Source organism: Nyctereutes procyonoides, unplaced genomic scaffold (assembly GCF_905146905.1).
Source record: "Nyctereutes procyonoides isolate TBG_1078 unplaced genomic scaffold, NYPRO_anot_genome, whole genome shotgun sequence".
NCBI lineage: Eukaryota > Metazoa > Chordata > Mammalia > Carnivora > Canidae > Nyctereutes > Nyctereutes procyonoides.
This window is the reverse complement of record NW_026575117.1, coordinates 11,884,094-11,908,620: the sequence shown is the minus strand read 5'-3', so window position 1 is coordinate 11,908,620 and position 24,527 is coordinate 11,884,094. Positions and strand designations below refer to the sequence as shown.

Below are 24,527 nucleotides of genomic sequence, written 5' to 3'. Positions count from 1 at the left end.
GAGACCACACTGCTGCCTTTTGCAGGCATGTTGCTGCTACTCGCTCCCATCCAGCTGTCCATCGCAAAGAATGGCCTCTTTAACACCAAATGGGATTTTAGGGCTCGGTGTCACAAATGGGGGCGTTCCAGGAAAGATGCTCACAGCAGTGACTCAGCCATCGCTGTGCCACCAGGCAGCGGCCATAATTAATGAATGTATCAAAAGGTCTACTCAAGGAGCAAAGAAGGTAGACAATGATTTATGTTTACCTAAGGGGAAGATTATTTAGCTTTGCAAGAGCTTTCAGAATGAGGAAGCCCAGAAATATTTAGATGTGGTGTGGTATCTCTTCAAGCCTGTGAAGAAATTCAAAGGATGGGCAAGCAGATCCAGAAACAAAGAGGGGCTGGGGGTAGGAGGGGGCACATGCACAGGAAGATGTGCTCTCTCCTGCCTTTCCCCCCCACAGCTCTGATTGGAGAGCTGCTGTGATTTCTGCATTCCCATGCCTGCTACTGCAATGGAACTACCTGTGAGCAGCCCCCCACCCCCAGCATAATCCTGAAGGTTGTCAAGGATGACTACCAGATGGTACTTCATGCAAGTCTCTGTCCTAACGCATGGTTTTCCACTGGTCAACAGGGGAAGCCAAGAGCAGCCCTTGAGAGCAATGGCTTGCTTGGTTCTGAAATTCCTAGGGGATGAGCGCACCGGGCTGCCTCTGAGACAAAAGGGTCCAGTCGTCTCCACCAGGGCCTCTGTCCAGCAGCCCCTTCAGCCAGTGGTCCTTCAGCTTTCTCTGGTTCATTCCATGGTGCGAAAGAGCTGTCTGTTAGAGCAGATAATAAAATCCAGCCTAGAAGGAAAATCCACATACAAAGCCGCTCTCAAATCAGAGTTTTGTCCACAGGGAAAAGTGAGCCACATCTGATATACAAGTTATCGTTGTGCCTCTCCATAATTAAAACTATTGTTGCCATGGCAATCCAAAGAGTGCGGCAAATACACGAAAGGCTAATGTCGTGGCTTTTTTTTGTTGTCGCTACAGTTTGTGGCCCCAGCCTGGGTGTACTGATGGCAGGGCAGAGATGTGACTGGGGCAAACAGCAGAGCAGCACCAGGTAAGGTGAGAAAATGTGAAACTCAATTATGTACCCAAGATACTGTGTTCCATCGTCCCTCAGTCCCCAGCCTGCCTTATTCAATAGATAATAAAAGTGCACCGTCTTCCTTATGTGTATTTACATCCAGCAGCTCCCCAGCACATGTCAAAGCTTCCTGATTTTCTTCTCTATCATCTACCACTATCTAGAGGATTATACTCGAGAAGATTTCCAGGTCATCGCAACAGGTCACTCTTCTGAGCCACCTTATCAGGGAATAGGAACCACATGCAGTTCTCATGCAGGGAAACAAAGAATCCACTTGGTTTTGTGATTTAAACAGGATGGCGAAACAGCCTTTATTACTGTTGTCATATAAAACATGTTGAGACCAGCAAGACAGCAGCAGTGGCCCTGAGGACTATTTCAACTTTATACCTCCTGAGGTTATTCTCAAATAAAAGAGAACACACCCCTCGGTTTGTGTTTTGGGTTATGGGTTTTTTGTGTGTTTCTGTGTGTGTGTGTGTGTGTGTGTGTGTGTGTGTGTGTGTATGTGGTTGTTGTGTTTTTTTCTTTTTCTTTCTTTCTTTCTTTTTTTTTTTTTTAAGCAGGCTCCCTCTTTTCCTGGTTTGTTTAAAATGGGCCTGCTGTTCAATGTTCATGATCTCCTTGGGACAAAAGATTCTGAGCCAAGCAAGAGAAAAAGGCCACATAAACAACTCCACGCCCTCTCGGACAACCCCAAGATCCGGTACAGCTTGGCAAGCAAAACCCAGGAATGAATGGATCAGTGTTTCCCAGCGTTGTTGGACCCAAAGGGGCACCTGGGGCACTTGTGAAAATACAGAATGCCAGGCTCCTGCCCAGCAGGTCTGGGCACATCTGGGACACACCGAAACGGATGGAACTGGCCAGGTGCTCTGAGGGACACGCTGTACCTTCGGATATGCGTAAAGAATTAAATCCAGAGTCCGAGAACCCGAGGAATTGCTTTCTGGCCTACTCTGCTACGCGACCAGCGACTTTGACGCAACCAGCCTCTGCCCAGCAAAACTGAGAACATCCACAGAACAGCACTGGACCCATGTATGTTCATGTGGTTCCCGCACACCCCGAATCCAAAAATCGAGTGCTTTGGTCATGTTTATTCTGCACAGGAGAGGAGGACAAGAAGTTCTGATGGGCTTTAAATTTTATTTTTCAACTAAAAAGCAATAGGAGACAAACTGGCAATTTAAAACTCAGGTGAATGAACTGGCTCCTTTTGGGAGGGAAGAGCCTAGCAGGACACAGCATTTGCAGCAATGGTTCGGGGGGGGGGGGGAATATATATATATATATATATATATATATATATATATATATATATATAAAATGTTTCACTTAATGCCATGGACAGTAGCTCAAGATGTTGAAAGAAGCATATAATATTTCCCCTGGGAGATCTGAGGTAGCAGAGTCGGTGACAAAAAAGCCTGGAGGACTGAGGTAGGGAAGAGAGCTTTCATGTGGTCAAATGAGTAGCCGGCGTGCAAGTGGAATGCTGAACACGGCGTGCTGTCACCAGGCTGGCTCCCCCAGCAAGAAGAATAGCTCAACACAGCCCCAATTACTAGATCTCATGGACACTCTGTCTCACTGGAATACAACTTGTTGGGGGATTAGTGTCTAGAGAGAAATTCTCAAATAAGCTCTTACTAAAAGACCCGACACCTAGCTAGGGCAACTGCTTCTTTTTAATTCCAAAAGCAATCCGCACCATAACCCAATAGTTCAGCCCTCTGATAACTGAGTAAAATCTAATACTGTCCCTGAAATTTTATAGACATTCCTCTCTTCCTGAGGACATGAATAGTATATATACACTGTTCAAAGGCTCGATTTTTCTCTTTTGTAGCAAAATGGCAAGAGCCTATGGGAGAGAGGAGCCTGGGGCAATGTTCCTTTCTGCTTAGAAGCCACCTGCTAATCACCTGCAAATAATAACAGACTACAAGGGAGGCGGCCCAGAGATGGCCCCTCACCACCAGGAAGGGCAAGGGTTAAGTAGAAACAAAGTGAGGGAGGCTTTCTTGGCCTGAGGGGACTCTGCAAAGTGACCAATGAAAGCCTCCCCAAGGATGGAGTCAAGGGGCTGAGGAGCAGCAGTTAAAGATCAGAAGCCACTTGAAATGGGCCAACGAGCTGGACTTCAGAAGGAGAAATAAAAAAAATAAATAAATAAAATAAAACCACCTCCAAAAAGGCAACATAATCGCAGGACCAGCAGTCTCTTGGAAAGTGACTTGCTCTGCCTCTAGGCTGAGAGGTTGAGCTTGATGAGTTTGGCCCCTAACGAGCCCCCCTCATCAAGCTGCTTGCAGAAATCATGGCACTCGTCCTCACCAGGGCAGGACCAGTGCCACACTGGACGGTGGCACGACCGAATGGAGTTCCCGGACCGTTAAGAACACTAGCTTCGAACAGGATGAGACAAAAATCTGACTATTCTTTAACCCAGGAGAACACGGGGCAGACAACTCAAAGGTCATTCAAGGCTTAGGGAAACTGTAACTGAGAAGTCGTTGAGGGAAAAGAGTTGAATCCAGTTCCAATCTTTCACCGAGGAAGAACTCAGGCAAGTAAGGGACTTTGATGGAACGAGTATGAATAATTATTTCCTAACTACTGAAAAGTCAAGGAGAAGAAAAGGGCCCAAGCTAGTCCAATTCTTTGGATTGCAATGGACTCTAGGATAGATTATTCATTGATCCCATAGCACTGAGGGCTCTTCCGGTGTGAAAATGGTAGAGTGGCTTTGAATGGAGACTTCACTGGTTCTTCCTTTGCCATCGCATCTTCCCCAGTGCCTTGTAGAGACAAACTCCCCTTCATCTTCCATCCAGCTCTCCCCTCTGTCTACTAGATGATGTCTCATTTGAGGGTTGGACTCAAAGTCCAACCACTTCTCAAGATTTTCTACCAAGATTTACTACCATTTACTAGAAAAAAAATTTACTACCATGTGAAATTCATGGCATGCATCTTCATTACCGTCTTCACCCCAGGGCTGCTGGCGCCCAGTTGAAGCATTTCTTCTCCCTCCTATCTAGCCTCCATGTGCTTGGACATTTTTGTTGACTTTGCCATGCACATGGATGATTCCTCAATCTATACTCTTTCTTCGCTGTTTGAATCTACCAGCCTTGGCACCTCCAACCAGCACCAGGTACTTGATTACACGAACAGATTTTATATCTAAGGACTTAAAATACTGGCCTCCTGTAAAAACAGTCCCTCCACCCCATATCCATAGACTCATGAATGGGAAAACAAGATGTGAAATATATATCCAATGGACTATTATTCGCTTTAGCAAGAGGGAACATTCTGATATATGCTACAACATGGACTTTGAACACATTATGCTGAATAAGCCAGACTCAAAAGGACAAAGTGTATGACTCCATTTATGAGGTACCTTCAATAATCAAACTTCACAGTCAGAAAGTAGCATGGTGGATGCTAGAGGCTGGAGGGACAGGGGAGAGGAATCACTATTTAATGGGTGCAGAGTTTCTGTCTGAGGTAACGAAAAGGTTCTAGAGATGGGTGGTGGTGAGGATGGGTGGCTACAAAACAACATGTATGCACTTAATGCTACTGAAACATACACTTAGCAATGGTTAAAATGCTAGGGAAATAAAAACCCAACCACCCCAATCTGTATATGAATGCTCAAGCCACACCTACATCAAGCCTGACTGTGCTTAGTTTTAGAAAAAGCATGGCAGGCTCTGTCAACAATTGGGAGTAAAACTTCAAAATGTACCTCCCTTGCTCCCTTCCATCCCTTCCTTCCTTCCTTCCTTCCTTCCTTCCTTCCTTCCTTCCTTCCTTCCTTTCTTCCTTCCTTCCTTCCTTCCTTCCTTCCTCCCTTCTTTCTGACAAGAGTTATTTCCTAGGCAACCACTAGGACCAGTATAGTGCTCAAAGATGGGGCCAAATAGAATTTCCAGGGGGTACCTTGGTGGCTCAGTTGGTTAAGCATCCAACTCTTGGTTTCAGCTCAGGTCATGATCTCAGGGTTGTGAGACTCAGCTCATCTCGGGCTCCATGCTGGGTGTGGAGCTTGCTTAAGATTCTCTCTCTCTTTCCCTCTCCCTCTATCCCTCCTCATTCATTTGTTCACACACTCTCTCTTCAAAAAAATATTAAAAGTAAAAAATAAATTAAAACAACAAAAAAGAATTTCCAATCTAGAAAAGCAACAGTCAAGAAGCAACTATATGTCTGTCCCCTTTACGTTTAGAAATAGGAGACAAATGCTTGGGATTTGTCCTTCCTGAGGGGAGGATGCTTTAAATAAATGTTTTTCAGCACAGACCCAGAATGTGAATAGGAGTGAGGCAAATAACAAAGATTGTATAGAAAAGAACATTCCAGACTGAGAAGTGCAGGTATGAATGAGAAAGAACGCCAGGTGTGGGAAAGTAAAGCGGTTTCACTTGACTGGGGTAGAGGGAGAGCAGAGAAGCATGTGATGAGGCCTGCCAAGGGGTGACATTAAACACTTCATACTCTTTCCCTAAATGCCAAATGAGAGTATTGAACCAGACCTCCCCAGTCCCTTCCCGGTGTACGATGCCATTCAACTGCAAAGATGCTAAGTGTGATCCCTTGCCAAACACAACTGTCTCGCCTGTTAGGCCTCTATCCTCCCTGTCTTCACAGAAACCGTGCCTGATTCCCCTCACCCCAAAACACCTCACCCCCACCCACACCATGTCATTGTTACCTCATCCCAATTATTAGGCCCCTCATGGCTTCTCTGGATCTCTCTCCTGTCTAGATCCAGGATTGACGTCCTCACCACTGTCCTCACTTTGCAGACATCCTGCCAAGTCGATTATGTAATCTTCCTCTCTGACTCACATCCCCTCTGAAGAACCTTTCTCTGACTCACTCTCCCTCTTCACAAATATCCTTCTTCTTCTCTTGCCATCTTTCTTCTTACTTTATTTCTGCTTCAGATATTCTCAGGTCTCTTCTGCATCTATATTGTTCTTTGGCCACCAAACGCTAAGGAACATGTGAATGTGGCTCATTTCCAATTCATCCTGTCTAACTGCATCTGGGCCCTCCACCGTTGAGTACCAGGTGATCCACTTATTCATGCTCAGTGCTTTCTCAGGCTCACTTCCTTCTGGGGTTTGTTTAGATTTATGCTCTCCTCAAGCTCTTAAGGGAATGACTCTGTATTCTAACTGCTTATTTTGTGAGTACTCTCATCCCTCACCTTCTCTTGCCTTGGCTGTCCATGAGTCTGTTTCCACAAATGAGCTTGGCCTTCCAACCTTTTTTTTTTTTTTTTTTTTTTTTTTTTTTTTTTTTAGGGAAGATGGGAATTCTCTGTATTAAAGTGGAATATGGCCAAGAAGCAAGAAGTAGAACATGGTTCTTGCCCTTCTAGAAATTTCACCCTAGTCAGGAACATGATCACTATATACTTTGCTGTTTTAGGATGAATATGTAACTAGAATATATATTATACATCACTATATGTGTCATTATACCATGGATCACTCTCTATCACTCTAAAATATCACTATTACATTTTGTTGCCTTAGGACAAATCGTAAGTGGTACCAAAGGGAACATTTCAACACCTCGGTTTCTTCCAGCTGAAGAAGTCAGGGAAGGCTGCAGAAAAGAGATGGTGTATAAGCTTGTCTTGAAGGATAAGTGGATTTGAGTTGGTCTGACAAAGATTTGTGGAGGGGTCCCTCATGCACATAAGTTTAAACATATGAGGTCCCATACCAGTTGTGCGTTTTAAAGTGAAGAGCAGAAGAACATGATGGTGAGTGAAAACTAGAAGTGTGTGATGAGATAATGCTGTAGAGATTTCACTGCCAAGGTAGTCAGAAAGACCTCGTTATAGATAATGGGGTATTATTCTTGAGTGGCCCCCAGTAAAGCTTGAAAGTTGAAAGGCTGAAGGGCAGGTTCAGTTAGGAGGTACCTGTCACCATCTGGCCCCAGGGTGACTGGAGGAAGGCACATGGATATTAAAGATGACATGCACATTCCTTCCAATCCTCTAACACTGATCCCTGTCCTGTGTCCCATCCCTAATCTTGCAGGTCAAGGTGTTTCTTACCCTTACTAAGCCTTATGATTTAGCTACTTCAATTCCATGCTCAGAGGTTCATTTTTTCTTCAGTGTAAAATTAACTTTTTCTACTGACAAAGGAATACCTACTCTTTGTGGAAATTTTGAAAAATTCAGAAAAAAAATACCTCTCCCTTGATATTAAAAATGCTATCCCTTGACCCACCCCATGAAACCACATGGCCCTTCTTTCCCTGTCGTTTAAAACATACTGACATCCCAAAGTTTCCAGGTCTCCTTAACTTGCCATTTCTTTCAGCTGGAAACCCTAACTATCTCAGCTTTAAAGGTTAAGCTCATATATCAACTCACCAGGAAGCCCAGCTGCACCCCACTTTCCCCTCCACCCAACTGACCCAAGTGCCCTCCTTGGGGTTCTCATGGCTCTGCAGGTACCCTGTAGTCAGAGCTCTAACCAGATGAAATGGAAATACTCACTCTGCAATTATCTTCACGACTAGTCTGTGGGCTATGGGAATCAAGTATTATGCTGAAAAAATATATAAAATATTTAGAATAGGCACCTGGGTGGCTCAGTGGTTGAGCATCTGCCTTTGGTTCAGGCCATGACTCCAGTGTTCTGGGATCGAGTCCTGCATTGGGCTCTCCATAGGAAACCTGTTTTTCCCCTCTGCCTATGTCTCTGCCTCTCTGTGTCTCTCATGAATAAATAAATAAAATCTTTATGAATATATATATATATAAATAAAAGTCTTAGAATAAAATAAGTATTGTTTTTCTTTCTTTTGAGGGAGAAGGATCAATCTAAACCAGACAGAAAAATGTGAAGCTGCAAAAAATAAAACAAAACAAAACAAAATATCCAAACACTTCTCTGTGACAATAATCAAAGGCAAAATGAAAAGTTAAAAAATAAAATGGGAAAGATTTTTGCAACAATGAGGAGAAAGGGGGTTAATGTTCTAGTGTGCAAGAAGTTTCAACAAGTAAGGAAAATGAAAAAAAAAAGGGTAAGGAAAATGATGGCTATTTCAACAGAAAAAACTGACAAGAGAATAAGAAAAGGCAAATTCACTTAAAAAAGATACAAATGACCAAGAAAAATTAAGATGCTCAGCTTCCTTAATATTTTTTAAAATTATTTATTTATTTATTTATTTATTCGAGAGAGAGAGAGAAGAGAGAGAGAGAGAGAGAGAGAGGCAGAGACACAGGAGGAGGGAGAAGCAGGCTCCATGCTGAGAGCCCGATGTGGGACTCGATCCCGGGACTCCAGGATCGCGTCCTGGGCCAAAGGCGGGCATTAAACCACTCAGCCACCCAGGGATCCCCTCCCTTAATAATTTTTAAAATGCAAATTCTAATAACCGTAATAGACACTTCCCAATAATAATGTGAGGCTGATACAACGATGGCTAACTAGGAAATGAGCGTTCATACAAGGTTGGTAAAAGTCCTATTTTACATAATTTTTAAACAATCCACTGATGGTTTATTGTAAAATTACTTTGGCTCAGCAATCCCACTCCAGATATCCCTCCTACATAAATAAGAACACAGAAATAAGAACACAAGAAAAAAAAAAAGGTTAAATGTCCATCAGTAAGGAAATAGGTAAATATAATATGTCCATTTAAGAGGATACTAAATATTTACTCACCTGAAAAGATGTGTATATGTTTAACCAGTAAATTGCAGGCTGATATGTGGCATGTTGCATTGTTTAGCTGTAAACAAAACTAGTTAGATAGATATCTCTATAACCATAGGAATATGTAGAAAAAGCTCTTAATACACTGTGAATGGTGACTACTTCTGGGTGTGTGTGGCAAAGGAAAGTTATGCTTCATCCACTAATTTTCTGTTTTCCCCCAACAGAATATTTTGTTTTAAACTCTGCCATATGTACCTTTATCTTCAGCACTTAGCATTCCTCACAGGAGATGCTCAGCAAATGTTGGTTAAAGGGAAATCGTTTCCAGATGATCATGAATTCTTAGAAATCTACCAATTTCATCCATTTGCAAATCTAGTGCGACCATACATCACCGTTCACGTGCTATGTTTGTTCCCTGGCCCAATTATTGATAGCACCCCCTTCACTCTGCAAGTGATCAACTGGGATGAGAAGTTATATGGTTACCATTTTAAAATTTCACCGAAGCCCTTGGTGTTGTTAATTATCAACGCTTTCCACAAACTCTTCCTACCTTATCATCATGACACTGTACGTTATGTCCTCCCATATTTCTCTTCCCTTTCCAATCGTTCATTCTCTCCATCACGGTTTCTTTTCGTTGTTCTTCTTCCTAACACTTACTTTTTCCCTAAAGCTTTTCTTTCTATGCTTAATCCCTGTGATGATGAATATTTTCTCACATCTACGCGCAGGGGTTTTCTCTATTTTGGGCTTGTGTTCCTTCTCTAAGCTGATTTGCTAGGAGGGCCTCGTCACTTAGATTCCCCACATCCAAAATGTTAATTATCTACAACTGAAGGAGTGCCCTTCTCGCTCCTAAATGATACTATTAGTTCAGTTTCTCAGAAATGCTCCAGGTGGCGGGTCACTGTGGTTTGTCATTTTTGCACTGAACAGCAGCAAACAGAGTGAACTTCTAGGTGCAACTGCCTGCATTTGAATCACACTCCTTTCCTTGGCCAGACTCTTCACTTCTCTGTACCCAGTCTCCCCATTTTATTTGTTTTTAATTTATTTTCTTTGAGAGTCAGAGAGGGTGGCAGGGGAGAGGGAGAACACACAGAGAGAGGGAGAGGGAGAAGTAGACTCTGCCGAACAGAGAACCTGACATGGGGCTGGATCCCAGGACGCCAAGATCATAACCTGAGCCAAAGGCAGATGCTTAACGCATCCACCCATGCTACCAACACGGCATCAGGGAATGTGCAGTTGGGAAGAGATGGGCAACATGTCACAGCAGCACATATTTCTACCATGCAGATACGATGCGCACATCTCAAGAGCAGAGGTGATGGCAATGCATGAGGGGAAATAATTAGGAAGTGATGATTTTCAGTATTGGTTACATTTGTTTTTAGTATAGTTGATTTATTATATAAGAATAATTATATATTATAATTATATATTATATAATTATGATATATAATTAATTATAACTATACATATATAATTAATATATAATTACATATTATACATATTAATAATCATATAAGATTATATAATTTAATTTTTGTAAATTTATGTAATTTAATTTTTAATAATATGTCATAAAAGCTGGCTCATGAAATTTCTAGAAATTTAACAATTGGCCCTCAGGGTGTGAGTTAAGCTCCAGCACACCTCTGAGCCCCTGCTTCAAATGTTCTCCCTTCTACTCCAGCCTTCTCCTCCCTCCTGAACTGGCTCTCCCCCTTTTCTTCCACTGACCCCTGGCCCTACCCACTTTACAATGCAGGATGACAGCACCCCACTTGCCTTCCCCTACCCAGTGATGTAAGCATTGTTTGAGGAATAGGATACATTTAGCACCTAAAAATGCATATTTCTTATCCTTTTCACTGATTTTTGTGTATCATCCTTTCTCCCACCTTCAAGTTAAATCATATTTGTTTCAGACCAGTGGCTACCACCTGGGGACAAGGAGAAGGACTGCATCTTTGAGAATCATTTGAGAACCTGGGGGCTTCTCAAGCTTTACCTTCTCTGCCTAGCTGATGCTGATACTTCATCTTCTATGTCTACCTCACTTGGATTTAGAAAGCCACTATTCTATATGTTATAAATCTTAGTACAATGGATGTCTAGCATATAGTAAGCAGTCGGTAATTACTTGCATATTGAAGCAATCTGATATTTTAGAAGAAAAATTAAAATTCTATTAACTACCTTAGTAATTAACTAAAATGTGGATTCCTTGTCAAGGTAGGTTTTTGGCTTCTTATACTGAAGTCAAAGAAATAACAATATGGTCTTAAGGTATAATAGCGAGAAGACAGGTTAACAAGTTAGGGTATTCCTTTTTATAAAAGCAATGAGATAAATGTCTGCTACCAGGGGCCGAATGCACAAGCACATTACCACACAGAGGATAAAGTCATTGACGCCTTTATTAATGTGAAAATGACTATTTAGAAATTCCTGCTGTCACATTCTTGGACACCTTGGAGACACGTAGACACATACACACATAAGCACAAATATATATGGCTTGATCATATACTCATTGCAGAGCATTTTTAAACTCCAAATGTGATGGGTAGGAGCTAATTTCATTAGAGATAATATTTAGGGAGCATTGTTTTTCTCCTACTCACTTTGAAATAACATCATAATTGTCTCTCACAGACCTTGACAGAAAGAAGAAGGAAGAAGAAGGAGGAGGAGGAGGAGGAGGAGGAGGAGGAGGAGGAGGAGGAGGAGGAGAAGAAGAAGAAGAAGAAGAAGAAGAAGAAGAAGAAGAAGAAGAAGAAAAAGAAGAAGAAGGAGGAGGAGGAGGAAGAGGAGGAGAGAAGGCTAATGGACTTCATGTTCCCATGGAAATTTTGGATTACATTAAAACAGTCAAAGATAAGCACCAGCGGTAAGGCATAAAACCTATATTTCAGGATCAGAATTGCAACATCACATCCTTTCTGAAATTAGAGCAGGGATTTCAGATTATCATTTGTTCAAATCATTTGCATTTCCCGGGCACATATCCAGTGGCAGAAGTTTCCTGAGAGGCATTCTCAAGCCATGCTGAAGAAGCCACCCTGAAGATAAGACACACTTGCAAACTCAAGGACTGCACGAGTGGGTCTTCCTCTTTTAATTGGTATTTACATTTGCCCCAAGAAAGAAGACTCTTTTTCAGGCAGTCCATTTGGTGAAGGAAAAAAAACTCAAAATTTTTGGCCTCACTCAGCCAGCAGTAGGCTTTCTGCTAATCCTCTGTCATAAATAAAGAGCATTGACAAAGACATTAAAGATGGAAACCATAAAATTGTCAGGAAGGGCAGGAAAAAGATTGCCATGATAGTCTGTCTCAGTTTGCAAAAAAAGGTATTAAGATCCCAACAATACAAAAATAGACTTGAACAATGACTTTGTTTTAAAGGGAGGGGGAAATTGCTCCCAACTTCCGAAGATGAGTGTCTTAAAGGTTTCATTGATTAGTTGATAAGTTTGCTGGTGAATGATTAGTCGATTAGTCAGAAAGGTCTGAATTAGTTACTAGAACTCTGCCTCCCATGAATAAAATGAGGGGAGTGTTCTCTCTCTCCCACCCTCTGTGACAAATGATATCTGTTTTCTCCTGTGAGTTTGAATTTAAGAGCCACTGAAGCTCAGCAACAGTATATTCTGGCTCAAATGAGCTGAAAATTGCATTCAATTTGAATTTCAAAAATGGAGGGGAAGAAGGGGGGAAAAAACCCTCAACACTCATCAAGTCTCCACACTTTTCAACTACTTCCTGCTGCTTAGTTCCATTCCGCCGGGCTGAGGACCTGAAACCAGGATGTGCTGCAGGGGGAAAGAGCATCGCTGGATCCCTGCCCAGTCTGAGTTTAAAAATAAACTTTTAATAGTCAGGATCAAAGCAAACCTCACTTTTACGCACATGCATAATGCAGAATGTGACCCACCAGAGAAATAGATTTATCTTCTCCAAACTCAAATTGGCCTGCTTTTTTTTTTCCCCCTTTTATGTACTTTGGAGGTGATAAAGGTGAAGGTGTTTTCCCCGGGAAACTCTAGAAAAGTAAATTCTTTTCTAAATTAAAATTAATTCCTATTCAGCTCACTTAAGATCCTCATTCCTTCTTGCCTGGTTTTTCTCCCTTCACCTGCCTCACATTACAAAGCAGATGTGTTCTTGAAAAGTTGAGTGGACATTGATTTTTCAAATCAAATCATATTTTGAATGCTCTAAGAGAGCTGGTTATTTAAAGGAATCTTGTGATAAATTATTTTATAAAGCCAAGGTATTTTTAGAGCGCAAATAACTGTCCCTTCATGCAAAGGCACCATAAGGATAAATCTGAAGCCCATTCCGGTTCCTTAAAGCAGGGCACACTCGCAGTTTATCAGAAGCACGGATTTTAAGTATCACCAATAATTAAAGCTAAACTGATGCCACGCAAAACAACAGATGATATCCCGGAATCATATAACTGAATGATTTTTGGCCAGATCTCCATTTTTTGATAGTTTGAGCTGAAGGAGCAGAGAACACAAAACTCATTTCAATCCACTTCACACATGGAAACATATTCTCCCATTGCCTAAATTATTCTCAATTTGCAAATTAAGCAACTTGGGTGCCATGAAAAAGGTAATTCGACTTCTAAAGTGCCATTTTCCACATTGAAGCAAAAATCTGCTGAATGCTGCTCAGAAAATCTGACTTACTGCAGAGGGTTCAGTACTGAGTTGGGGGGGTGGGCATCACCGGCAGGGAGCGTGCACAGATTTCCTGCACACCTACTCTGCACCAGCCTCTGCAGGTGGGACTGGGGGGTAACAGGTAAATCATTGGTATGACCTTGGAAGAGCTGACCATGGGGTGTGTGTGGGGGGTCACCTTTCCTGAATTGTGAACAAATCTGGGAGTCAGATGGAAGCAGGGACGGTTCCACCAAAAAGAACCTCCATATTCTGATCCTATCGGATTGTCATTATAACCGGGCTCACAAATGCATGAGACGGACCTGGGTCTGGTTGACCAACTGAATAACTGATGGTAACCAAGAACAGTAGGACGATTTTCCTTCAAAAATAAAGTGAAAAACACTTAACATCTAGGCACACTTGAAAGTACTAGGTATTCAGTTGGTAATAGATGGCATACCAAGTTTTTCTAGTAAGTTCACAGAAGACAGAATTAAGAAGAGAAGGCTTCCTATCTCAAGCACAGGACAAGATATAAAGTAAAACAGTATTTTACTTCTTGTGCAGCCCCAAAGACAAGAATTCAGAAACAGTCTAACCCTGAAAGCCATGGCTTAATGGCCAATATAGTGAATCAATAAAAACAGGTTCTTTTCAAAAGGAAACCCCAGGGTCCCTGCAACACATCCTCAGTAAAGTCAAATTTGTCAGAATATTCCATAAAATAAAACACTTTAGAAGCATGAAAGACGATGTTTTTTTTTTTTTTTTTTTTTGCATTTTAAAAGAATGAGAGAAACGTGGGAGCCTCTTCATGAACATTGTTAATGAGATACATGCCAGGACCACAGTGAATCAAAGCCATCAAGAAGCCACTTCATCCTATAATGTGTATCACCTGGCCTTATGTTATATAGGTTTGGTAAAGAACATTAATATCTCCTACTCTTGTAGGGGGCAGCTTACCTTTCAAACTGCAACAATGTTAGCGAAGGATTTTTTCCTTACATCTTCATAATTTAATATTGTTTCATTGATGAGCCAGTAAATTGTCAGCTCTATTCATTTATGTGACGTGAGCAAGGATCCAACCCAAAAAAGGAAAAAAAAAGTGAGGTCAATTTCCTTGGCCGCTGCATTTAATAAAATCTCCCAGGCAATAGAGTTAAGCACACATTAGTAGCTACGGCTTCACACTCCCTGCCTTTAGCAAGTCTTTGATTTTCATACACACACACACACACACACACACACACACTCAGGGCCGTATTAATGCCCCAACTAAAGAACAGTCCTCATTTCTTATTTTAAGTTTTCTTCTTTCTCAGCTTTATCAGATTTATTAATCTTCTGCTCCTCTCTTATTTATAGTGCACGCTCTGGTTAAGGTCTCAAAGCAGTTTCCATGATAACTCCCAGTTAGAACTTTCAGAAAAAAATTCTATCACAGGGACCAACGGATTTTCTACTTATTTCGCAACAGACTCAAAATACACGAGTTTCTCCAAATATGAGGGTTTTGTCTGTTATTTCTGTGATTCTCAGAAAAAAAATAAATAAAACAGGTAAGGAGGAAGAATGAGTTTCCTGATTGGAAAAACTTGAAGCTTCTGTTTTAAGTAACTCCATAGTGGGTTGTAGGCCAACGCACACTTCAAAATGTACTTCTGTTTGACGTAGAACATTTATCAGGAGAAACCGTTAGGTGGAACCTCACGAAACTATCGATAGTCTACTGATCTTGACATAAAAACATGGCAATTCCATGTGATATAACTGAAACCCCTCTCCCATCTTTACCCCTCTCTAGAAGAAAACTCTTCAGAGCAACCCAGGAGACCCGCTGGACATCCAGGGGGATTCGCAGTGGGCTTGCAGCCCAGGGAAGGGAGAAGGAGAAGAGAAGGTTGTGAGCAATGGACAACCCGAAGGCCTCTAATAATGTCTTAGGTACACACCCCAGTGCTGTTTATTAAGTAAAGGATGTGGAAACTCATGCATCAGGTGGCACCCGGGCCACGTTCTTTCACACCCCTTGAGGCACAAATGAGGAAGCTGTAGACTCTGAAGAGTGAACACTCCAAAGACACGCCTGAATCAATGATTAGAAGGTTCTAAATCATCACTGAAGACACACTTCACACTCACAGCTTTTGCCTTTTCCTTTAAAGCACGAAGTTAAAAGTAAAATGTTGGACAATTAAGCAAGTTTCAATTTCAACTTCGCCCTAACACCGTCAGACTACAAAAAGCAACTGGAATCAGACTCCGGTCATTTGCTTTAATGCTGAAGAGGAACGACTTGATTACCGGAAGACAAAAGGGATAATTTGTAAATAAGTTCTTGCAGACACCGAAGAGCTGATGATCTACGTAGCCCCGACACCAAGGTTTCCAGTGGAGCCTGGAAGTTGACAGAGTCCAGAATCAGGAAAGAAAAACGTTTTGCAAATAAAAACAGGAGGATCTTTCCAGTACATTCAATGAGAGGGGAAGAAAGCAAGATGACTCGAATGTGGGAATTCAACCCTATTTTTTCCTGGGACTGTGAACACAGGAGGCCTGTTAAAAAGCTGTAATTTCTTTAAGTCTAAGGAAACATTAGGAGAGAACCCACCCAACTGACACTACAGGGTAAGAAGCCTGAGGAGAACTAGTTTCGGTTGTTAGTTTTTTAAAAAAAGAAAGCTTACAACTCAAGAAGTACAGGTATCCCTTGGAGATACTGCAGGTGGGTTCCAGAACAGCAATAAAGCAACAATTGCAAGGAAGGGAGTCAAAGGATTTTCCGGTTTCCCCGTGCATATAAAAATTATGTTTACATGATATGTCATCTAGTAAGTGTGCAATAGCATTATGTCTAAAAAACAATGCACATATCCTATTGCAAAAACGCTAACCATCATCTGAGCTTTTAGCAGGTCCTGATTTCCTTGTGGTGGAGGGTCTTGCCTCAGTGTTGATGGCTGCTGACTGGTCAGGGTGCTGGTTGCTGAAGGCTGGGGAGGATGAGACGAGTACTTAAAATAAGCCAATGAAGTTTACTGAATCAATTGATGCTTCCTTTCGCGAATGATCTCTCCGTGGCATGTGATGCTGTTTGATAGCGTTTCACCCACTGTAGAACTTCTTTCAAGATTGGAGTCAATCCTCCCACAGCCCGCCACCGCTTTATCAACTAAGCTTATATAATATTCAAACTCCTTTGTTGTCACTGCAACAGTCTTAACAGTATCTTCAGCATCTTCACCAGGAGTAGATTCCATCTCAAGAAACCATCTTCTTTGCTTGGACACAAGAAGCAACTCGTCATCCATTAAAGTTTTATCAGGAAGTTGCATGATTCAGTCCCATCTGCAGGCTCCACTTCTAATTCTAGTTCTCGTGCTACTTCTACTACACCTGTAGGCATTTCTTCCCCCTGAAGTCTTCAATTCCTCAAAGTCATCCAGGAGAGTTGGAATCAACTTCCTCCAAACACTTGTTAATGTTGACATTTTGACCTTTTCCCATGAATTACAAATGTGCTTAATGGCATCCAGAATGGTGAATCCTTTCCAGAAGGTTTCAATTTATTTTGCCACGTCAATCAGAGGAGGAATCATTATTTATGGCAGCTATAGCCTTATAAAATGTGTTTCTTTCTTTTCCTTCCTTCCTTCCTTCCTTCCTTCCTTCCTTCCTTCCTTCCTCCCTCCCTCCCTCCCTCCCTCCCTCCCTCCCTCTTTCTTTCTTTCTTTCTTTCTTTCTTTCTTTCTTTCTTTCTTTCTTTCTTTCTTTCTTTCTTTCTTTCTTTCTTTCTTTCTTTCTTAGATTGAGAGCCTGAGTGGGGAAGGTAGGAAGGTGGATAGGAGCAGAGGGAGAGAGAATATTAAGCAGGCTCTACACTCAGTGTGGAGTCCAACACGGGGCTCAGTCTCACAACTCTGAGATCATGACCTAAGTCAAAATCAAGAGTCAGGTGCTTAACGGACTGAGCCACTCAATCTATAGGATGTATTTGTTAAATAATAAGAGTCGAAAGTCATAATTACTTCTGATCCATGAGCTGCAGAATGGATGTTGTGTTAGCAGGCATGAAAACAATATTGACCTTGTACATCTCCATCAGAGCTCTTGGGTGACCAGTTGCATTGTCAATGAGCACTCGTATTTTGAAGGGGATCTTTTTTTCCTGAGCAGTAGGTCACAACAGTGGGCTTAAACTATTCAGGAAACCATATTGTAAAAAGATGTGCTGGTCATCCAGCCTCTACTGTTCCACTGACAGAGCACAGACATAGTAGACTAGGCCTAATTCTTAAGAGCCCTAGAATTTTCAGAATAGGAAATGAGCATTGGCTCCAACTGCAAATCACCAGCTGCATCACTTCCTAACAAGAGAGTCAGCCTGTCCTTCGAATCTGTGAAACGGGGCATTGGCTTCTCCTCTCTAGCTATGAAAGTCCTAGATGGTATCTTCTCCTGATAGAAAGCTGTTTTATCTACATTAAAAATCTGCTGTTTAGTGTAGTCACCTTCACAAATTATCACAGTTAGATCTTCTGAATAACTTGCTGTGGCTTCTACATCAGCATCTGCTGCTTCACTTTGTCCTTTGATGTTCAAAGGGCAGCTTCCTTCCTTGAACCTCATGAACCAACCTTCACTGGTTTCATACTTTTCTTCTGCAGCCTCCTTACCTCTCCCAGCCTTCGCAGGATTGAAGAGTTAGGGCCTTGCTCTGGATTAGGCTTTGGCTTCAAAGAATTATGTGGCTGGTTTGATCTTTTAGCCAGATCTCTAAAACTTTCTCCCTATCAGCAACAGGCATCTCACCTTCTTACCATTCATACATTCATTGAGAGTAGCACCTTTAATTTCCTTTAGGAACTTTTCCTTTGCATTACAATTTGGCTAACTGTTTGGAGCAAGAGGATTAGCTTTTGGCCTGTCTCAGCTTCCAACATGCTTTTCTCACTAAGCTTAATCATTTGTAGCTTTTGATGTAGAGTGAGAGATGTGAGACTCTTCCTTTTATTGCAACAGTCGGAGGCCATTGTAGGCTTGTTAATTGTCCTGATTTCAATATTGTTGTGTCTCAGAGACCGGGAAGGCCAGAGGGGAGAGAGAGAGAAGGGCCACTGCCAGTTGGTGGAGCAGTCAAAATACACACAACCTCCATCGTCTTCTATGAGTGCAATTTGTGGCCCCCAAAACAATTACAATAGTAATATCAAAGATCCTTTATCGTCAATCAGCATAACAAATACAATAATGACAAAAAAGTTTGAAATATTGTGAGAATTAGCTAAATGTGACATACAGCAAATGCTGTTGGAGGAAAAAATGGTGCCAATAGACTTGTTGGATGCAGGGTTGCCATAAACCTTCAATCTGTAAAAAACACAGTATCTGAAAGTACAATAAAGCAAAGTGCAATAAAATGAGGTATATCTTAACAAAAGAAGGGGTTGTAGGATCAAAATTCCTTCGGGTGCTGATTTCATCAGATAAGAAGTTGCTGTCTGCATAACGTTGCCAATGGTCATGATTGACCTGGCTGTGGTTTCAAGTTTAACATTTAAATTATACAACTTGTCAAAGCCCATTGCTGAAATTAATGAAAATTCAAAATAATGTTCACATTATGATCACAAGTTTTTAGAATGAATTCTTTTGATCCCACACATAGAGCTTACATCTGACCAGAGGCCTTCAACTCAGGATCATGCAATCTGGTACCTCCCATCACACAGGAGGCAGCCCACAGTGACATCCTGCTCTCAGAGTCTTAGGAAGGAAGAATTACTACCTGAGTTACTAAACTCCCTTTTGGTCCTGTGCAAGATGTTCAGGAATTGCAGCAAGTAGAGAAAAGATGGATTTAGAGTCTTCCATAATCCCTTAAGAAATTTGGGGATGTTCTAGGACTCAAGATGCATGAACTAGTTGTCCCATGGGCAACTGGGATCTTGTTATTTGGCAATGCATGGGAGGTAGGGGGTGGGGGGGAGAATGAATTAGAAACTGGCCCTTTGACTACTCTTCTGCAAATCCAGTGTCTGCATATTTTTGCTATGTACATCTCGGGCTCCATTTCAGGTTCTATCCCATTTAGGGGTCCTGGGTGAGGGAACACAGATGGGAATTTGATCCCATTGCCTCAATGATCTCCTCTTACTACAAAATGCAATATACATTTCCCCAGATTAATTCTGTTTTAAATGGTGACAACCAACCCAGGTGAAAGATTCTTATTCAATGCTGCAGATAATTTCCCAAAGAAGAGATAACAAACTGTTGTAAACGTTTTGAAGTTCAGTTACAGTATGATTAAGAACATCACTACTACTTACATAATTTTTCCTGTCTGGAAATATTCTGAATTACAAACAACCAGTTTTAAGAGATACACAGGAACACCACCAATTTGTAAACTAAGAACTGCCTATATTCAATTAATTATTGAGACTGGACAATTTGAACTGACAAAAAAATAATAATTAATTCCAGGATTAAAAATTACCAGATATATTCACATGGATTTTTGCATTGCAGAAACACAGCATCTGAAAGTGCAATAAAGTGAAGTGCCATAAAATGAGGTCTGTCTTACAAAAAAAGGATTTGTAGGATGAAAAACTTCAGGAGGCATCTTACACACAGATTCCAATGTGAATGGTGCTACTCCACTATGGTTGCATAGCAAGGGGTTAGGGGAAGTAGCATCTGGATTCCCTTCCCTATGCCAGAGGATTTAAAAAAAAAAAAAGATCTGGGGCGCCAGGGTGGCTCAGTGGTTGAGCATCTCCCTTTGGCTCAGGGCGTGATCCTGGGATCCAGGATCAAGTACCACATCGAGCTCCTCCTTGGGAGGCTGCTTCTCCCTCTGCCAGTGTCTCTGCTTCTCTCTCTCTGTGTCTCTCATGAATAAATAAATAAAATCTTTAAAAAATAAAAATAAAAATAAATTAAAAAGATTTATTGATTTATTTTATATATAGAGAGAGTGAGAGCAGGGGGAGGAGCAGAGGAAGAGGGAGAGAGGGAGAGAAGCAGACTCCTTGCTGAGTGCAGAGCCCAATGTGGGACTCAATCTCACCACCCATGAGATCATGACCTGAGGTAAAATGCAAGAGTCAGATGCTTAACTGACTGAGCCAGCCAGGCACCCCCAGAGGATGCTTTTAGAGCAGATCTAGAGAACTAAGTCACCAGCATCCCTTCACTCAGTCACTGACCCCAATGCAATAGTCACTGACCCCTGCACTACCCCCATCCTCACCATCACCAGTCTCTAGGTGGTTGAGTCAGCACCTTAGAAGACGGGGAATTATCTCTCTACCTTCAGAAGGAGAAAGATTTGTTCTTCAAGTTCCAAAATGGCACTAAGAATGGATATTCCAATAAAAAGAGAAGCCATTTAACACAAAATGTTCCTGAAACATGGTAGCACTACAGTAGAACCCAACGATTAACATCACTTAGAGAAAAGCACATTTTAGGAATACATCTTACCAGGAGGCATTACCTGTAATCTACTTAAATACAGATACAAAAGCCTGTGCGCAATACAGTCTCAAAAATGAATGGATAGCAGTAGGTTTTTAAAAGGGAAAACACAAATAGTTCTGAATATAACATTAGAATACAGTCAGAGAGTAGGAGATACATAGAAGAAATTCTCAACTTTCTAGATTCCCTGCCATATGTTGTTTGGGGGTTCTAAATCAGTTTATTCGAAGGGTTTAAAAAAAATATTTCGCTAAAGGCAATCAAAAAGGATTTTCCCAGGCTGGCACGGGATAACTCAAACAAGCTTCGGGTTTTGGGGTAGATTCGGGGCAAAGATGGCTTTAGCTCCCCACCCCTCACCAAGCTTGCTATAATAAGAGAGAAAAATGGAACAATGTGAGCAATATGACATCTTAAAATGTCCCTTGAAAGGGAGAGTAGGTCAGAGATTGTGACACTGTTTTGAGAGCAGACAATAATCCATCAATTTAGCTACAGCTTTGGGATCCCTGGGTGGCGCAGCGGTTTAGCACCTGCCTTTGGCCCAGGGCGTGATCCTGGAGACCCGGGATCGAATCCCACGTTGGGCTCCCGGTGCATGGAGCCTGCTTCTCCCTCTGCCTGTGTCTCTGCCTCTCTGTCTCTCATTCTATGTGACTATCATAAATAAATAAAAAATTAAAAAAAAATTTAGCTACAGCTTTTTCAGTGATGGATACAATGTAAAGCTCTCCCCCAGTTAACTGAGCTCTAACTTAGAATTCCAGATTTAGATCTCCCAATAGTTACCACTGTATAGCTAGTCTTCGCAAATTCAACAATATTGGCTACCTTGTGATGCAATTTCTGATGGAGACAGCTCTTCTGTGAGGGCAGGATATTTTAAAAATAAGTGGCCGAGATCCTTGACTCTAACCGTCCACTCCGACCCTGGTGGTGCGGAAAGTTGGGCCAGGAAAGGAAAGGATTGACAAGCAGCAGAAGAGAAGAAATAAGCAACAGACTAAAAGAAAAGAAAAATAACGTAAAGAGAGAGGAAGGTTACCTATGGGCGAGCACACAGTCCATTCACTCTAAGGTGGAATACACTAATGCTCTCAAATGGAGGGCAACTTCCTTGTGGTCTATCCTCCTCTCTGGAGGACACAAGAATATCATTGCTGGGTAGATGTTGGAGATCATCCACTCCAAAGTCTGCATTTCACCGTCAAGGAAAGGTCCAAAGTATGCATTTCACCAGCAAGGAAAGGGGGGCCTTGGAAGGCAAAGAGACTTACAAAGTCATGACCAGAAGCCAGGTTCATGGTGGACCAGCCCAAGGTCCTACCAACCACACCTGCCTTAAAGCAGGGATGGGTCTTCCAAGCTGTAGACAATCACTAATGACTCAACAGTGAAGTATGATGCAGGTGCCTTTCTCTCTCTTTTTGGGGAGGGGGCATGAAACACAGGTCAGCTTCCAGCACTTGAACTTGCAGAAGAGCTGGGGCTGGCAAGGCCACCAGCCGACCCAGCTTCCGGGGCAACTCGACCCTTGGTGACAGCATACTTTAAATTTAGAGGGACGCTCTAAGCCTCGGTTTTTGTTTTTTTTTTTTTTTTTATATTTCCAACAAACCATCTCTGGTGGTGATCATGACCTAACATTTCTGGTGATTAATTAAGAACTTTCATTACATCAGTGAGCTTGTAATTAACAGTTCCCCCGTCTTTAATAAAATATATAGAATGATATGAAACAAATGAGGGATACCGAGTGGTAGATAAAGCCTTCGTCCAAATGATATCATCCTCCTCTACCGGTCAAGAGGGAGGCAAAGCAGCAAAGGGCCAGGAGGGAAGAGATGAGCGGGGCGTGTTCTAGAAGGGGATGGGGAGGAGGAAGGAGGCATTTGCTCAATCAGTACCTATTTTCAGAATTTCCTTCGAGCTGGCTTGGACTGAGAGCCATCAATTATTTAAAAGATGTAACATGATGCTTCCTTTGTTGAGGCAAATCTGCAAGCAGACCCCGAGAGAAAATAAAAAATGAATTAGACAGAATGTATGAGTCTGCTTGAAGAAAACAAAGACTTAGCTGTTGGGACTGGCTCCGTTTTAGAAATAGTTCAGTTTTGTCTTTTAAAATCCACAAACCTTCTCCCCCCCTTACCTATTTATTTATTATTTTCTACAGTAGAAGATCACACAAAAAGAGGAATGAATCATTCCCTAAACTTCTTTCTTTTCAGATGCAGCTTGATGTATTGTCTTCATTTAAATTACAAATACACTAATCTGAAACACTGTTTACCAAGTAGCATTTTAAATGAAAGATACAAGAAATTGCATCACTCACATTTTAAAAATGACTTTCGACTCTGGACCTCATAAAAAACAGCCGACAGTGTTCTCTGTCTTGGCTGCTATATTTCAGTCCAGTGAATGAAATTCAATTAGTGAGCTTTGTACTTAGGACATTATGATTCTGATGGTTGCTCTGATCAAAACTGGTGTGCCAAGCCCTAGTTCTGTTGGTTTTTTTTTTTTTTTTTTTTTTTTTTTTTTTTTTTTTTTTTTGGCAGACCGCAGTTAAGGGGGGGCGGGTGAAGAAACCCAATAGGGCAGGTTGGCATGAAGAAAGTTAGTTTTCAGAGCAGCTTACTTTTCAGCATCATCACAAAATAGGGGAGGAGGAGAGCTGTTCCCCAGAACAGCTCATTATTTACTAAGTGCATGGATTAACTTTTTGAGAAACCTCAATGCTTCTGTCCGTCATTACCAGTTTTAGTACTTTCCCAAAATAGCAATCAGCCTCAAACCAACCAGTTAACGGGCTACTACCAACGCATTCCAGATTTAATTCGTTCTTAGGTTTTGATCTGCCTCAGCTGGTGTTCCAAAGGGAAAGTACAGAGTGGAATCTTGCTGATGTTTTTGTGACCCTCGGAATTAAACAAAGCGACAAGCACCGAATATGAAACCCTGGGCCTTGACGGTATAGACTCACACCACGATGCCATCAGTTCAAGAGGTGCTGCTAAACCTTAACACTTGAAAGATGCTAACACTTGAAAACAAAACCACACGCAGCAAAAAACCACAGGGCTGAAGCCTAGTGCATCACACGCCTCGGTCCTCCATCTGGGCCGTTGCACTCCGATTCAAGAGTGTGCATGGATCAAGCAAAATGGTTAAGTGTGAATCAAGCCGATCATTACATGACTTAACCCTTTGCAAAAAGGCAGACAAGGAATAGTGGAGATTTTAGAAACAATGCAGCCATTGATGGATTAATAACAATCTTAATAAATTCATCAATTGAGACCTGAGGATCCATTTGAATTTCAGAGTTGTTTTTGTGTGTGTGCGTTTTTGTGTTTTTTTTATGCCTGTTTTTGTTTGTTTATTTGTTTGTTTTTAAACACAGACAAGCTCACATGACTTCTTTGCTCCTCTCAGGAAATGACACCAGCATCCTTACAACTTACTGTACAGA

General features: G+C 41.7%; 1 protein-coding gene and 1 pseudogene across 8 annotated transcripts in view; both read right to left on the bottom strand.

Moving 5' to 3' along the window:
* The window catches only part of ESRRG (estrogen related receptor gamma), a 617,883-nt gene that overhangs the window by 418,502 nt on the left and 174,854 nt on the right, over positions 1 to 24,527 (bottom strand). For 6 of the 8 annotated variants that reach the window (XM_055334262.1, XM_055334264.1, XM_055334263.1 and 3 more), the window contains exon 2: positions 14,519 to 14,610. The exons of the other annotated variants lie outside the window; for them this stretch is intronic. The gene's annotated coding sequence lies outside the window, so the exon portion shown is untranslated. The remainder of the gene's footprint in view (positions 1 to 14,518; positions 14,611 to 24,527) is intronic. 8 annotated transcript variants of the gene reach the window in all.
* On the bottom strand, positions 677 to 18,591 carry LOC129515169 (tigger transposable element-derived protein 1-like; annotated as a pseudogene).